Below are 18,141 nucleotides of genomic sequence, written 5' to 3'. Positions count from 1 at the left end.
GTCCTGTAGCACAGATACACAGCGAACTGTCTCAATACAAAGTGAAAAGAAAAAAGAAGTCGCCATGATTCATGAACAAAGTCTGAATGAAAAAAGGAACCACAAACTATCTGAACAAATCAATCTGCTTTGCATATTAACTTGTAACTTCTACAATGGACAATAATATAAACCTGGAGTCATAAAGAATCTAAATAACAAGTAGAAGTATTGCGAAAGAGAAAAACCACTCTCTTGTACTACTAAAGATGGTATATAGACATAGCCATCCATTGGCATGAGGTCATTATTTTGGAGCTCTGCTAACCTGCCAAAAAAAACATATGCAGTGCAAGCTAATATTCACACACTGATATTATCAGTAGTGTGCTTAGGGAACTTTTGCATACTTGTCTTGATAGCAAAGCCATGACTAATGTATCTGACCTATGAAAAGAACACTTGTCACAAGTTATCAGCTAATTACTCTCTCCGTTCCTAAATATAAGGCGTTTTAGAGACTTCAATACAGACTACATACGGAGCAAAATGAGTGAACTACACTCTAAAATGCGTCTATATGCATCCATATGTAGTCCGTATTGAAATTTCTAAATGCCTTATATTTAGAAACGGAGGGAGTACATCTTTCTTTCCAATTCTACAACTATGAGGCTCATGAAACCTTACAATAATTTGTTTCTGAACAATAACTATGCTTCCGGTAAAACTACGGTTAATGTGCTATCAGTGGGTGAGAAATAGAAAATATGTACACCATGTGAAATAAAATAATTAGAGAAAGAAAATAGTATTTGTATGTAATTCAATTACCATGATAACTATTGTCATCTTACAGGTTGGCCAACTTGGTACCACAACAACGTCATACCGTTTTCAACTGGGATGTTTTACTTTTTACTATAAATAAAGTAGGACACCATGAGATAGGTAATTCGAGTTTGTACTTTGTGCAAGAGAAAACAGTTGAGAATATAATGATCATAACTAAACATGGAACCAACTAAAAAAAGATTTTCTCATCCTATATAATGTGTTCCCATGACCCAAACACACAACATAGAAGGTATACGCCTTGGGAAAATATAGAGCAATAGACGATGGAAGCTAAACCCCATGGTGCAAAATCCTATATATAAGATAGGATTTGTGGCCGATCTGCTTCCTATTTTACTTAGTATACACCAAATAATCAAAACGGTAAATTATTTTCCATGCATAGTGCGAGTAAGAGCGAAAACAAAAGTGCAGTTCTAGTGCTAGCTTAATATCCTATGTGGAGGATAATTCACCTGGTTCCCGAAAATAGGAAATCGAAGTGAAGAGTAAGAATGCCTTTCCTGCTACTTGATCAGTGAAAGGTAAAGAAGAATGTTGTTGCCTTTGGACAGTTTCAGAGAGAAGCATGTTTCAGTTTGGTTACCTACAGAGAAAACTCATAAGCTATTCCGCATACCATGGATAGAAAGATTAATGTTGGAACTGGGAAGGGCGTGTTCAAGTAGTAGTCCTGAAATACATAGTATCACAAACACAATTACGATTAAACAGCTAAGATCTCCACGTTTGCACTATTGCAAGAATTTATACTGTAATCACCAAACAAAACAAAAAACAAGGTTAAGAGTGATTACTACTAAAAAGTTGATGAGTTGATGATCATGACTCATGGTTACTCCCCTTCTTGTCACCAAAACATGTTGGGAACAGCAGCACATGAATGCAAGCCACAACAAAGCCCTGCATATTTGTTTAGAAATATGTGTTTGATTCAAAAATTGACCAATCATCCCAACTGGCGATTACTGTTTCAAATATTATGTGCATGCACGAAGAAAATCAAAATCTGGGTTATACATTTATCTTATTATGTCTGATCATGACTGATTATTACTGCTAGGAAGATAATATCACACAAAAGCTTCTTTTTTGCTATCATCATCAGAGGACGCTTTACCGGATGATTCAAGGAAAAATAAATCAGTTAATTACCATCAATTTCCCTGCAAAAAAGAAATTGCCATCAATTTGGATGGAAACTTCCCTCCTCACAGCGACTATGTCTTCTCCTTCCTGCTCCTCTCTCTGGAACTTCTTCCCTTAGTTCTTTGTTCGTTGTCCTGGGCTCGTGGCTAGACAGAGTTTAGAATGTTTGTACAAGTGATTAGAGGGCAGATTCACGTTGGCATGTGCAACTGTCTGGCGCAACACTGACTGTTCGTCAAATTTGGATGCCAATGACATATCGAGAATGAGCAACATGTATGCACACCCACGCACATGAAAGAATGGATGTATTTGATCAATGTCGTACAAAGAGAGAGAATGAACCGACCAGTATTCCTTTTCTATATGCAGAGGAAGAAGTAGAGGGTCACGACCCTTGAGTCTGGGCTAGCCTATACAAGATTGTATACTGGGCCTTTGTTTCTGATTCATGTGATTTTATATCTACAGATTCTGTCAAATCAGTTCACACATCTATTTTTAGTTACATTATGAGGGTAAAAAGTAATGCATGTTATATCTTTTGACAGCAGCAAAATAGAAAAAAAACATTTTCTGCTCATACTCATCAACCTGCTTTTTGTTCACATTTCTTTCTCTTATTATAGAGGCATGATGTTATGGACCTATCTGAATGTTTCATATGCAGCTCACATATACAATTTAAGTGTTCTCTTTTATTTCTTTTAGAATTTCCTAATGAGACAGCCTCACATGGTACAACGTTAACCATGCATGTAGCTTTTTACAAACTATACTATGACTTCCACCTAAAAGTAGTAATTATGTTGCCTAAATTTAGAATGGTTATCAGTAATGTGGGCACATTTGTTTGTAATCAAGAAAAAACTCTCATTAGTACTATTTGGTTAGTTTCTACTTGCAACTGTGGCATACCAGATCCGTAATATGTTGTTCCTATCTATAGGGTAATCACTTTGATCTGTCTTTTTGTATTTGTTACGCTGTTAGCGACTCTGAATTATCCCACGGTAGATAGGGTGGTTTGCATCAAAGCATGTGGACCTTCCTGTTTCACAGTAACCGTTATCTCGATCTAACCATTATTGGAGAGATGAACGACATACCTAAAAAATACAGCTGCAGAGAAAGGACTAACATTAGAATCTGGCGAACGATCTCACAGCCCTTTGTGCACCATTAGAGTGCAGGCTAGTGACTTTTGCAAGTGCAATGATTTTGTGTGTTCTTACCGATGGAGAGCGATGGAGCCAAGAGCAGCGGAGGTTCTTTTATCTAGAATGGAAGAGGTGATGAACGATCAAAATCAAAGAGTCAAATTGTGAAGAACTTGCAGATGGAACCAATCTGAACCAGACTCACAAAAATAAGAAGAGTCAATTTGTCAATACTATTTATGGATTAGCTTTTCTTCTAACCACCGGTACAATGGTCACAACATGTCCTATTAATCTATCCTATGATTAAATTTGTATGAATAGAAATATAAAAACACAATGAGAAGTATAGGCCAAAGTAGACAAAACAACTACATGTTACAAAGTTCTTCATATGGTATTATTTCAGGGCAAAACAAGTAAGTTATTTTGTATCTAATGATACATATTAGTTTAACCAAAGTTGCCAATTATGCGGCAGCAGTAGCAGTTAAAACGCCCTATTGTTTTTAACCTTCGATTGCAAGTTCCAAATGGAAGAACCCATTTGTTGCATAATCCAAGCACACGACCAAACTCTGGATGCTAAATTGTAAAGATCTGATCCAAGAAAATTCACCTTCAGAGCCTTGAATTTATTTGTAGTGATGACCGCACAACAGGTTGTTGTCTGGGCACATAGTCTGGACCAAGTAGGACAAGTTATGTTTATTGAAACTCCATGCAAGAAACACTATATGGCATAGTAGAATTCATTTGCCCAAATTTCAAAATGAGGGAGAACACTGCTTTCATTTGCACTATTTTGTGAACAGAGTTTCAGCTTATATGCCAATAACTTTATCATCACTTAATTTGGTGCAGAATTCAAGCTCCCATGCTCCCATCAACATATCAATACTTGTATCAAAAATTCTAATCTTGGTTTGGAATCATTACGGTAGCACTTCCACTGGGGAAAAGGTATGAACATATCAGGAACCGATAGGACCACACATGCTTTGCTAGAACTGATGTGACCATTCGGGATGGAACTATATATACAAGTAGACATGTCTCTTTCCACATAAAAGTCAACGGACAAATACATACAGTTGCTACTATGCATAAATTATATTCTTTGCGCGCTGAAATAAAAATGAAACAAAATCACCTTAACTGAACATGAGACATGTATTTCCACCCTGGCGCCATTGCCACTCCATTAATTAAGCATGAATTGGTGCTCATTTTACACACTCTACACTCTACATGAAGATAGACTTGTATGTAGTCTGTACATTTATTTTTGTGCTCATTTTACACACTGTATACTCTTACATTAAAATACATGGATGAAAGGAAGTAGCACAACTTAGAGTTGTATGTCAAAGCGTTTAATAAAAAGTAGCACTTGTTCTGTACATAACCCCTATAATCCTATGTGCTTAAAGGATTAATAAGTGATATAGTCAGTGCATAGTAATTTGGTTTTCTTAAAAATATATGGATGAAAGGTAGACCGCTATATGAAAGCACTTGAAATGCAAAATTAGCACTTAATGTAACCCTGCAATTCTGATGTGCTTCCAGAATGAATAAATTATTCCGAGGAAGCTGCAGCTTTTATACCTCTAATTGCCCCAAAGTCGCTCATTAAATGAAAGTATCCACAGACTAATTTTTGACACGAATCTCCAGCGGCGGAGCCAGCGTATACGTATTGGGTTCAACTGAACCCAATGGATATTGGCTCGTACGTGGTATATATACATGTTTGACTGATGTGGACCCAATAAAATAATCGGGCTGACCCCAACACACCTCACGTACGTGAAAGGAAAGGGCCCAAAAGCAAAAGCCCACATAATCCTTTTGCCAGAACCATGAGTGCGTCAGTCACGTAATCCTTTTTACGAGAAAAGCGCACGTGGCACGTTCGTCTAATCGTTTCTCTAATTCCCATCTCGCATGTTCGTGTCGCTCGACACCTCTGCCGCCGCCGCACGCCCGCGGCAAGTAGACGGCTGCAGATCGACATCCAATACTGAAACCCAAGATTTGAGGTAATTAGATATATAGCCGCATCTCCTCTCCTTTTTTATATGTTTTATCTACCTTAAAACACCGTACGTCCATACGCAGTGACTGTTTTACCCTAGTTTTTTATTCGTTTTTCTCCATGAACTTTGATTGATCTAGGCTATAGAGCGGTATTTTTTGAAGAAAACTCGGTCACCAGATCGAGATGATGATAGAGGCACATCAAGGTCACCCACTAGACGTAGGCTAAGTGCATCAAATTTCACTGCAGCTAGTCTCCCGAAGCCTACTATTCATACAGAAATTAATTTAGATGAGTTGCCTTATGATCCGGCTGATCGGAAAAGAATTTCAGAGTACACAAGAAATCCAAAAAAGCAAGATGAGATTAGGCGCAGATATTTAACGAGAGGACCTTACAGGCCACCATCTAATTTTGATTACCCGCAGAGGGAGATTGGTGATACTCAACGGAGATTTAATCCAGATTGGTTTGATGATTATGATCGTTGGCTTGAGTATAGTGACAAAGTGCACAGGGCCTTTTGTTTGTGTTGCTACCTTTTCAGAGATTACAATGAGGGACAAGCTGGAAGTGATGCATTTGCAATTAATGGCTGGAACGGTTGGAACAAGAAAAGCAGACTAGATGCTCATGAGGGTAAGGGTAATGTTAATAGCTTTCATAATGTACCAGTAAAAAGATGTGATGCTTTGATGAATCAAGATCAGTCAATTCATGTTGCTTTTGATAAGCAAATTGATCTTACAAAAAAGAAAAATTGAATCCGGCTTGATGCTTCCATTGATTCAGTGAGATACTTGTTGCATCAAGGCTTAGCTTTCTGAGGCCATGATGAATCAGAGGAGTCAAAAAATAAGGGAAATTTCCGAGAGTTGGTACATACTTTGGCAAACCAGAATGAAGCTATACGGAAGGTAGTTCTTGAGAATGCTCCAAAAACTGTAAGTGGGTATGTGGAGATATTCAAAAGGAAATTGCAAATTATTTTGCAAAGGTAACATCAAATTTAATTGCCTCTATTTATGTTTTCTTGCAAATAACAAGTGTTCTCTAATAAGTTAATTATCTTTTGTGCAGATAACTTTAAATTCTATTATTGAAGAAATTGGAGGTGATGTATTTAGTTTGTTGATTGATGAAGCTGCTGATGTGTCTGACAAAGAGCAAATGGCAGTTGTTTTGAGATATCTTAGCAAGCGTGGATTTATCATTGAACGGTTAGTTGGAATCGAACATGTGAAGGAAACATCAGCAACTTGTCTCAAGGCTACTCTTCAAAAATTATTCACCGAGATTGGACTAAGCATAAAGCAGGTTAGAGGCCAATGCTATGATGGGGCTAGTAATATGTGCGGTGAGTTTAATGGCTTGAAAGCAAAGATTATGCAAGAGAATAAGTCGGCGTATTATGTGCATTGTTTTGCTCACCAGCTCCAGTTGGTTATTGTGGCAGTATCAAAGAAGCATGACGATATTGCAGATTTTTTTTACATGATCTCAGTTTTATTCAATGTGGTTGGAGCTTCTTGCAAAAGAAAGGATATGATTAGAGAGAAACATCGAGAGGAGGTAATAAAAGCCATAGGTAGTGGGCAGATTAGCACTGGCACAGGGCTAAATCAAGAACAAACTCTTCAAAGAGCCGGGGACACACGTTGGGGCTCACATTACAGGACTCTTTCAGTTATGTCTGTTCTGAAATATGTTGAGAAAGAAGGCAAAAGTGATAAGAAATGCCAGGCACGTGGTCTTGTAGCATATTTTGAGACCTTTGATTTTGTTTTTTATTTGCACATGATGTTGCATATATTGGGAAATGCAAATACTTTGTCACGGTCTTTACAAAGGAAGGATCAAGACATCCTGAATGCCATCTCATGTGTGAAGTCAACAAGGAATGAGCTGCAAGAACTAAGGGATAATGGATGGGACTCACTTCTTGAGAAGGTACATTCATTCTGTGAAGAGCATCACATTGAGAACATAAACATGCAGGAGCAATATGTTAATCGGCACAAACCACGGCATAAAACCAATAAGACAAACCTTCAACATTACCAAATTGAGTGTCTTAATTCTGTCATTGATTGGCAGCTTCAAGAGTTTGATGACCGCTTCAATGAGGTAAATTCTGCATTGCTTGGACACATGGCTTCTTTTAACCCAAAGGACTCCTTTGCTGCTTTTAACTTGGATAGCTTAGTGAAGCTAGCTGAGTTTTATCCAGATGACTTTGATTCAAGAAAACTAGATGATCTTGGTCCTGAACTTCGCACTTACATTGACAATGTGCGAGCAGATGAAAGGTTCACCAATTTGGACGGCATCGCTGATCTTGCTAAACTAATGGTGGAAACAAATAAGCATATTACGTTTCCTTTGGTTTATCATCTTTTAAAGCTAGTACTGATATTGCCAGTTGCCACCGCATCAGTGGAGAGATGCTTTTCAACTATGAATGTTGTAAAAAAAAGTTACGCTACAAAATGGGTGATCAATTCATGAGTGATTGTCTAATCTGCTATGTGGAGAAAGATATTTTTTCTACCATTACCAATGATGCAGTGTTTAATATTTTTAAGGCAGTGAAAAATCGAAAGGGGACACTCTAAAATGTGAGTCCCTTTACAATATTATTTCTCTTGTTAGTACTTATTCTAAACTTGTCAAACTAACTTGTCGTTTTTTCAGTGTTCAAGGAAGATGAGAAGCTACACGTGGAGCTACAAAGTTATCTGATACTACTATATTTATAATATGTAAACAAATGATTTTATAATTTTATTGAAACGGGTATGTCTTCCACTCTTCAGTTTTTAATGCAACACAATGTGTGATATATAATACTATATCTCTATTCATTATGTTGTTTTTGGGTGCTATAATTTTGTTGTAAGATACTTTAAAATTATACTTTACACTTGACATACTAGTAGTAAGTTCTCACAACCAGTCATGGAGTGAACCCAATGGTCAAATTTTCTGGCTCCGCCCCTGCGAATCTCCAAACACAGTATGAAATATTTGGAATTTCTTGAACACCAACCAAATAAATCGTCAAAAATGCATTCTACCCAGATATAAGAGGCAGAGAACTTTACTCGCAAATCTTGCTGGAAATGCACGCACAAATCCTCAAAGGGAATGACGACAGTATGGATGTGCCATGCATCCAGGCGAAAGACGTCCTTAAGCGTGCGGTGATGAAATCTAGCAAGTGATGGCATCCTCCCTGGTGACGGCTCAAGCTGAAGGAACGCACAATTGGATCAACGAGAGTACGCGGATGCATGAGGGGTTGAGAGAGGCCAGGTCTGGCAGAAGCAATGCAGGGGGTGGCCAGATCGGCACCATGGTGTGCGGTGTGCCTGCCGCCGGCGCACATGGAAACCATAAGGGGAGTCGCTACCACGGAAGCAGCCATCCCCGGCGTGGAGGTCCGCTCACATCCGACGCTCCTCGTCGGCACGGCCGCCTCCGGCGGCATCCTCTGGATGAGGCACGCCTGTGCGTGAGTGGGGGCGGTTCCAGAGTGGTGGGATGCGTGGTCGGGGCAAGAGGCGTCGCGTTGTGAAAGAAGAAACCGCGTTCAGGTGAGAGAGAGAGAGAGGGGAGAAGCCGAGAGGGAGAGAGAGAGATCTCGCTCGGTGTGCATGGTCGGGGCGGCGGCGTGAGGCGCGGCGCGGGAGGAGCAGGAGGCGGCGTGCGGCGCGGCGCGATGGGAGGAGGAGCAGGATGGGGCGTGCTGTGGCAGTTTTTTTTTTGGAACGGCGGGCTTAGCGATGGATGGATCAACGGTGGCTTGATGCGTGGTTGGTGGTGTTAAACACAAAATGATTAAGGGTCATTAGATTTTGATGATGGATGGATGTGATTGTCTAGATCTGCCTCTCTCTTCCTTTTATAGTGGTAGTAGACTAGGTGGAATAAATACAAACCACAAATATTTGTTGTAATAAAAGTGATCTCTCTAATCACCTTTTGCATCTTATACAAACCATAAATATTTTTTCTTTTTCAATACACAAACACTCATACATACGCACATACACTCAGTCCTATGAGCACCTCTGAGAGACAGTCGGCACATACCCTTGAGATTGACAAAGTCGCCACCGACACCTTCAGCATATTCGACGATAACGTCTCCTCCAACTGAACAGACATCCCCTAAAGGCTTGGAATAAATGCAGAAAAATGCGGGCACCGAAAGGCCTGGTATCAAGTCTAGGACTTGCGCCCTGATGGGCTGAGGATACCACAAATATTTCTGACAAAGGTGATATCTATAAGCACCTTTTTACATCTCGATTTTCTCCAAGAATTATGCATTGAAAGTTATATAAATATAACACATAATTTGCACGACGTTGACTACCCACAAAGATATGGCAAGCTGCATGAGTCGATTACCGTGAGAACATATGTTGTTGAACATTTGCACACACTTTGGCTGAAGATAAGAGGTTCACAGGGTGAATCGGCGCCTTTTCCTTATTGTACTATCATTGGCAACCACTGCCAAGATCGGATGCTTTTTCCTTATTGTACTATCATTCGCAAGCACTACCAAGATAAACAGATGTTTCATAAGATAAACAGATGATAGGGTTTCTTGGTCAAGGTTAACATACTAGACCGAGCCAAAATATTTTTCTTCCTAGTATGGTAGATGCCATTACCATCGAGAATTCAATTTGATTACCATCGCCTCTCACGAAGGTTGCAACATTATCCTCGAAGCACTGAAACCCAAGCATAAAACACCCATTGCAACACGTGGAGGGGCAATACCGCAAATTTGGCTCATCAAACACGTGGAGGTTAAAGATGAAGCAAATGGAAACATAAACTTCAGAGAAAATACTTTGCGGTGGTGTGCGTGCCTACGTCTAATCCTCAATCATGTTCAAGCTATTCCAATCTATTCCTTTTCTTTGCGGGTGGTTTTAATCTATTCTTGACCTCTCCACCATTTCAATCTCGTTTATATTTCAATCCTTGTTATTGGTACTATTTAATACTACATAATGTTCTTTTTTTGCGGGGGTACTACATAATGTTCTTGTATGCCCAATACCTGGTATAAGCAGTTATTTCAAATATTTCCAAAAAGTTTGTATTTGCTTTTTTTGCACGAAGCATAGTTATGGTTTCAATTATAGGTTTGTATTTACTACTACTACTACTACTACTACTACTACTACGATCAACGCATGATTCTATGGTTTGTATTATGCCATGCGAATTGGTGATTTATTTTCCTCATGGCACTAACTAAGAAATGTTGAGTTTTCAGATTCAAAAATTTATCATTAAGTTCTATGTTTGTTTTAGGAGCTCCAACCTATGATCAATGCGAGTATGAGGTGCAGGGAACTTTTCAGTGTTTGTCTGCTCATTTTTTCCGTTTTAAACTTTTGTGCATACTTCGCATTGCTCAATATTTCCTAAAGTATAATCTCAAAATTTTGAAATCATGGCAGCTCGCCCGTCTAGCTCAATCGGTAGAGCACAAGGCTCTTAACATTCTGGTCTTGGGTTCGAGCCCCAAAATGGGCAACATATTTTTGTAGTTTAACTTGATTTTAGTAGAATTTGTCTAGAGTTATGTCATTACCATCGAGATGTCAATGAGATTTGCATCTCCTCTGAAAAGAGGTTGCAAACCTAATCCTCAAAGCACCGAAAACCAAACATAAAACACCCATTGCAGCTAGTGGAGGATCCGGGAATTCAATTTTGGGTGTTCAGTTTTTTTTTCACCCTAACAAAGAAGCCAACTGCTTCACGGAAATACGAATACATATACAAATTGTTCACAATAGAAACAATATCTCAAAAGGTTAAGAACAATACAAAATAGAGAAGTAAATTACAACACAACCATACACTTTGTCATGGCCTGAAAGCGAGATATGACAACATCATTCTTCACTTGGTGAAAGAATTCCATCATCGTTCACTTGAAAGCAAGTCTGTAACACGATGTCGTCTCGTCCATGGGCGGACGAAAGATTCTGACTGGTTTTCTTCTCAGGGAGAAAGATTCTGACTGGTTTTTTTTGAGACAAACTCGCAAAGCTTTTATTCATCCGTCACAAATGTTTACAGGGATGAAATCCAAATTTCCTGGGTGACCTAACCAGACATGGTGGCCAAAACTCAGGGACGAAAGATTCTGACTGGTTTTTTTGAGACAAACTCGCAAAGCTTTTATTCATCCATCACAAATGTTTACAGGGACGAAATCCAAATTTCCTAGGTGACCTAACCAGACATGGCGGCCAAAACCCAGGGATAACGCATGCTTTGCAAGCTTGTGAGCCTCAACATTCGAGGTCCTAAACTCATGATTAATCAAACAAGAAAAAAACTCTAGAGCGGTCTATTATTTCATGTATCACGGCTCTATATTGTGCACTTGTACCTTTCTTGATTGCTTCGACCGCCACTTTACAGTCTGAAGCCACTGAAATATCATGGAAGAGCAAGTCCTCAGCAAGGGCCAAAGCTTCACGAATCGCCAAGGTCTCCAACGTCTCTGGATCATCAACATTATTGAACCGGATCGCCGACGCTCCTTGGTACTCCCTGCTGCCGTATCTGCATATGGCCGAAACCGTCCCGAAACCACCATGTCGCGCAACCGCCGCATCAACGTGGATTTTCATGTGATTTTCAGGTGGAGGGATCCACTGCTTCGGTCTAGGGGCCGGTGGCTTCTTCTCCTTCTCGGGCTTCTCCAAAAACTGTAGCTCGGACAGGTAGCTCAATATGAAGCCATGAGTTGCAAAGGGTGTTTGGAAAATCCCCTCATGTATTAACTTCCTCTGTGCAGCCCAAATCGCCCATAGGGTGACGATCATTGTGACAAGCTCGTCCTTTGGTAGCGACTCGAACATGGAGAATAACCACTCTCTTGCATTGTCATTTCGGTTCATAGACATATGCTGCACCATATCCTCATTCGACAAAGCCCATATGCTCCTGGAGAGGGTGTAGTCTAGAAGTGAGTGGCGCCAGCTGTCCTGCGCACCACACACGCCGTAGTTATCCATCATGGACATGTTTCTGTGTTGTAGCAAGCCTCCTATTGGTAGTGAGTGTTGGGCAAGTCTCCAAGTGAATACTTTAAGCTTCGACGTCACCTTTAGCTTCCATAAGGCCGACCAACTCGACATCAGACCCCGGAGATTGGAGGTATGCTCTCCTTCCTCTAACCATGCTTCTCTTCCACTCTTTATGCGGTATATCATTTTGTATGCTGTCCTGATAGAGAAAAGGCCTCTCGGATCCTCGGACCACGCCCAAAAATCATCAACTTGACGGGTGCAAATGGGAATCCTCAGGATAGCCTCGGCATCCATTGGAGCAAAAACTTGCCTGGTCAACTCTTCCCTCCAAGAAGTGGATGATGCATCAATTAAGTCTAAAACTAGTTCTGGAGGGTTATGGATCAAGGAAGAAATCGGCCTCATCATACCCGCTCTTGGAATCCAATTGTGCTGCCAAATATTGGTCGAGCGCCCATCCACTAGTAGAAAATAGGGCTTTGGTCCAGGCCGGGTCAGCCCATTAGTCCCGGTTCAGTCCAGAACCGGGACCAATGGGGGCATTGGTCCCGGTTTGTGAGCCTAGGGTGCCGGCCGGGCCACGTGGGCCATTGGTCCCGGTTCATCTGGACCTTTTGGTCCCGGTTGGTGGGACGAACCGGGACCAATGGGCCTCGCTCCTGGCCCACCACCATTGGTCCCGGTTGATGGCTTGAACCGGGACCAAAGGCTCCCCTTTAGTCCCGGTTCATGCCACCAACCGGGACCAATGAAGTGCCTATATATACCCCCTCACGTAAGAGCAGAGCACACTGCTTTGTTTTTTTCTGGCCGAGGGGGAGAGTGCTTGGTGGTGCTCTAGCTCACCTCCTATGCACACAAGGTGTTCGGTGGAATGCCCGAGCCACACTACTTAAGCTTTCTCCTCTCCAAGTTCGACCTCCAAGCTCCATTTTCCACAATATTTGTCTAGGTTTAGCGGTCCGTCACGCCCCGTCCCCGTCTTCACCGCCGTCGATCACCCGCGCCGAGCTCATCGCTGGCACCACCGTGGTGAGCCTCTTGTTCTTATCTTCTTTCTGAAAGGAAACATATTCTTACTTGTATGTTTACATAGATACTTGTATTATTTTCTTACTTTTATTATTGCATCTTATATAGTGCGATGGTTTTGGTATCCGCCCCCGTCGGCCCTCGTCTTGTCTATGATTCAGATGTGGTATATATATTATCTTTATAACTATTGGTTCACTTATTGTTTATGAAAATTATGCAGACCAACATGACATAGATTTTATTTATGTAGGATGTATGTGAATCGGAAATGCCAACCGACCCTATTGTCGAGAGGTTAAATTTAGTTAAAGAAGAAAACAATTTGTTGAAGGAAAAAATAAAAAAAATTGAGGAGGAGAAGATGATATTGGAGTTGCATGTTGCGGATGTCGTCGATGATCACAAGATCAAGATGGATGCAATGCGCTTGAAGATTAGAAAGATTAGAAAATATGCCATTCATACCGAGGCTTGGTATCATTATGCCGTTGGATCAATTGTTACCTTGGTTGCGATTATGATCGCATTTGTTTTCGAATTGAAATGTTTTACATAGTTTCAATGTATGGTTTAATTAATTAGATGCTCTGGAGAGCTATATGTTGTTAGATGAGAACTATGTATGCACTTTGGTTTTAATGTGATGATGAACTTCTATTAATTTGGACACTTAATTATATATAATGCACGCAGATGAACCGGCAATGGATGTACGGTGATAGACACACCTGCGAGTACATTAAGGGCATGCATGAGTTTCTCGATGCGGCTGAGGCAAACAAGCAGAATGGTTTTATGTGTTGTCCATGCACTGAAGGTGGGAATACGAGGTCTTACTCTAACCGAAAAATCCTTCACTCCCACCTGCTTTACAAGGGTTTCATGCCATACTATAATGTTTGGACGAGGCACAGAGAAATAGGGGTTATGATGGAAGACGGTGAAGAAGAAGAGTACGATGACAACTATGTGCCCCCTGAATACGGTGATGCTACAATGGGGGGAGCTGGTGAAGATCAAGAGGAACCAGACGATGTGCCCAATGATGCTGCAACGGGTGAAGCTGCTGAAGATCAAGAGGAACCAGACGATGTGCCCGATGATGATGATCTCCGCCGGGTCATTGTCGATGCAAGGACGCAATGCGAAAGTCAAAAGGAGAAGCTGAAGTTCGATCGCATGTTAGAGGATCACAAAAAGGGGTTGTACCCCAATTGCGAAGATGGCAACACAAAGCTCGGTACCGTACTGGAATTGCTGCAGTGGAAGGCAGAGAATGTTGTGGCTGACAAAGGATTTGAGAAGCTACTAAAAATATTGAAGAAGAAGATTCCAAAGGATACCGAATTGCCCGACAGTACATACGCAGCAAAGAAGGTCGTATGCCCTCTAGGATTGGAGGTGGAGAAGATACATGCATGCCCTATTGACTGCATCCTGTAACGCGGTGCATACAAGGATCTGAACGCATGCCCGGTATGCGGTGCATTGCGGTATAAGATCAGACGAGATGACCCTAGTGATGTTGACGGTGAGCCCCCCAGGAAGAGGGTTCCTGTGAAGGTGATGTGGTATGCTCCTATAATACCACAGTTGAAACGTCTGTTCAGAAACGAAGAGCATGCCAAGTTGATGCGACGGCACAGTGAGAACCGAAAGAAAGATGGGAAGTTGAGAGCACCCACTGATGGGTCACAGTGGAGAAAAATCGAGAGAAAGTACTGGGATGAGTTTGCAAAGGACCCAAGGAATGTATAGTTTGCTTTAAGCGCGGATGGCATTAATCCTTTCGGGGAGCAGAGCAGCAATCACAGCACCTGGCCCGTGACTCTATGTATGTATAACCTTCCTCCTTGGATGTGCATGAAGCGGAAGTTCATTATGATGCCAGTTCTCATCCAAGGCCCTAAGCAACCCGGCAACGACATTGATGTGTACCTAAGGCCATTAGTTGAAGAACTTTTACAGCTGTGGAATGGAAACGGTGTACGTACGTGGGATGAGCACAGACAGGAGGAATTTAACCTTAAGGCGTTGCTGTTCGTGACCATCAACGATTGGCCCGCTCTCAGTAACCTTTCAGGACAGACAAACAAAGGATACCACGCATGCACGCACTGTTTAGATGACACTGAAAGTATATACCTGGACAAATGCAGGAAGAATGTGTACCTGGGCCATCGTCGATTTCTTCCGACCAACCATCAATGTCGAAAGAAAGGCAAGCATTTCAAAGGCGAGGCAGATCACCGGAAGAAGCCCGCCATGCGTACCGGTGATCACGTACTTGCTATGGTCAATGATTTACACGTAATATTTGGAAAGGGTCCCGGTGGACTAGCTGTTCCGAATGACGCTGAGGGACACACACCCATGTGGAAGAAGAAATCTATATTTTGGGACCTACCCTACTGGAAAGACCTAGAGGTCCGCTCTTCAATCGACGTGGTGCACGTGACGAAGAACCTTTGCGTGAACCTGCTAGGCTTCTTGGGCGTGTGTGGGAAGACAAAAGATACACCTGAGGCATGGGAGGACCTGCAACGTTTGCACGAAAAAGATGGCATGCCTCCGAAGCAGTATAAAGGTCCTGCCAGCTACGCTCTTACGAAAGAAGAGAAAGAAATCTTCTTTGAATGCCTGCTTAGTATGAAGGTCACGACTGGCTTCTCGTCGAATATAAAGGGAATAATAAATATGCCAGAGAAAAAGTTTCAGAACCTAAAGTCTCATGACTGCCACGTGATTATGACGCAACTGCTTCCGGTTGCATTGAGGGGCCTTCTACCGGAAAACGTCCGATTAGCCATTGTGAAGCTATGTGCATTCCTCAATGCAATCTCTCAGAAGGTGATCGATCCAGAAATCGTACCAAGGCTAAGGAGTGACGTGGCGCAATGTCTTGTCAGTTTCGAGCTGGTGTTCCCACCATCCTTCTTCAATATCATGATGCACGTCCTAGTTCATCTAGTCGACGAGATTGTCATCCTGGGGCCCGTATTTCTACACAATATGTTCCCCTTTGAGAGGTTCATGGGAGTCCTAAAGAAATATGTCTATAACCGCGCTAGGCCAGAAGGAAGCATCTCCATGGGCCATCAAACAGAGGATGTTATCGGGTTTTGTGTTGACTTCATTCCTGGCCTTAAGAAGATAGGTCTCCCTAAATCGCGGTATGAGGGGAGACTGGCTGGAAAAGGCACTCTTGGAAGAGACTCAATAATATGCAGGGACGGATATTCTTGGTCTCAAGCACACTACACAGTTCTACAGAACTCTACCTTGGTGACCCCGTATGTCGATGAACACAAGAACAGTCTACGCTCCAAACACCCGGAGCAGTGCGACGACTGGATTACATGTGAACACATCAGGACTTTCAGCAGTTGGTTGGAAACACGTCTCAGAGGTGACAACACTGTTTGTGATGAGTTGTACTTGTTGTCCAGGGGACCATCTTTGACTGTATTGACTTACAAAGGATACGAGATAAATGGGAATACATTTTACACGATCGCCCAAGATCAAAAGAGCACCAACCAAAACAGCGGTGTCCGCTTTGATGCAGCAACCGAGAGAGGAAAGGACACATATTATGGTTACATAGTGGACATATGGGAACTTGACTACGGACCTGATTTTAAGGTCCTTTTGTTTAAGTGCAAATGGATCAATCTGTCAGGCGGCGGGGTACAGGTAGACCCACAGTACGGAATGACAACAGTGGATCTGAAAAATCTTGGGTACACTAACGAACCGTTCGTCCTAGCCAATGATGTACAAGCAAAGAAAAAGTGAAGACTTTCTCCCGCAACTATTATGATGATACCATGCCAACTTTGTAACACACGAACATGCTACCATTGTCCGTTTTGTACATGCACATGCTATGTGGGTGAAATTATGATACCATGCCAACTTTCAACTTTTTCAGAGTTCATTTGAAATGCTTTAATGTCTTATGGTTCGGCCCTCGTAATACCATTATTCAAATTTTAACTATTCAAATTTGAAAACTAATGGCACTAACAGAAAGTTTATAATTTTTTCTAAAACTAATGGCACTAACAGAAAATTTATAATTTTTCTGACCTAAAAGCAAAAAGAATTTAAAAATGCAAAAAACAAAAGAAAATAAATAATGCAAAAAACAAAACAAAAACTGGAAAAAGTAAAGTTAATCACAAACGTATGGTTCAAACAAATTTCAAAGAATTCAAATTTTAACTATTCAAATTTGAAAACTAATGGCACTAACAGAAAGTTTATATTTTTTCTAAAACTAATGGCACTAACAGAAAGTTTATAATTTTGCTCCTCGCCCCTGGCCCATGACCATTAGTCCCGGTTTGTGGGGTTTGTGCCACAAACCGGGACTAAAGGGTTGGTCCTCGTTGCGGGCAGAGTTTAGTCCCACCTCGCCAACCGAAGGGGGCTCACACCGGTTTATAAGCCCTTTCCTCTCTGCCTTGTTGAGCTCCTCTCAAAGTGAAAATAGATGCCCTAATAGAGAAAAGTTTAACCTAAATTCATAGTGAATTTCTCTGAAATTCATAGAAATTTACTATGAATTTAGGTTGAATTTTCTCTATAAGCGCATCTATTCTCATTTTTTAGTAAGTTAATCACAAACTTGCGATTCACACAAATTTCAAAGAATTCAAATTTTAACTATTCAAATTTGAAAACTAATGGCACTAACAGAAAGTTTATAATTTTTCTAAAACTAATGGCACTAACAGAAAGTTTATAATTTTGCTAACCTAAAAGCAAACAGAATTAAAAATTAAAGCAAAAAACAAAAGAAAATAAATAATGCAAAAAACAAATCAAAAAA

The 18,141-nt window shown here is 41.1% G+C and overlaps 1 non-coding gene across 1 annotated transcript; it reads left to right on the top strand.

The window, feature by feature from the left end:
* The first annotated feature begins 10,682 nt into the window (after positions 1-10,682).
* On the top strand, positions 10,683-10,755 carry TRNAK-CUU. The gene has a single exon. It is a non-coding gene; the product is annotated as a tRNA-Lys (tRNA).
* The last annotated feature ends 7,386 nt before the right edge of the window (positions 10,756-18,141 follow it).

This window comes from Triticum dicoccoides, chromosome 3A (assembly GCF_002162155.2).
Source record: "Triticum dicoccoides isolate Atlit2015 ecotype Zavitan chromosome 3A, WEW_v2.0, whole genome shotgun sequence".
Taxonomy (NCBI): Eukaryota; Viridiplantae; Streptophyta; class Magnoliopsida; order Poales; family Poaceae; genus Triticum; species Triticum dicoccoides.
Note: the sequence above shows the minus strand (reverse complement) of the source record. Positions and strands in the feature narration are given on the sequence as shown.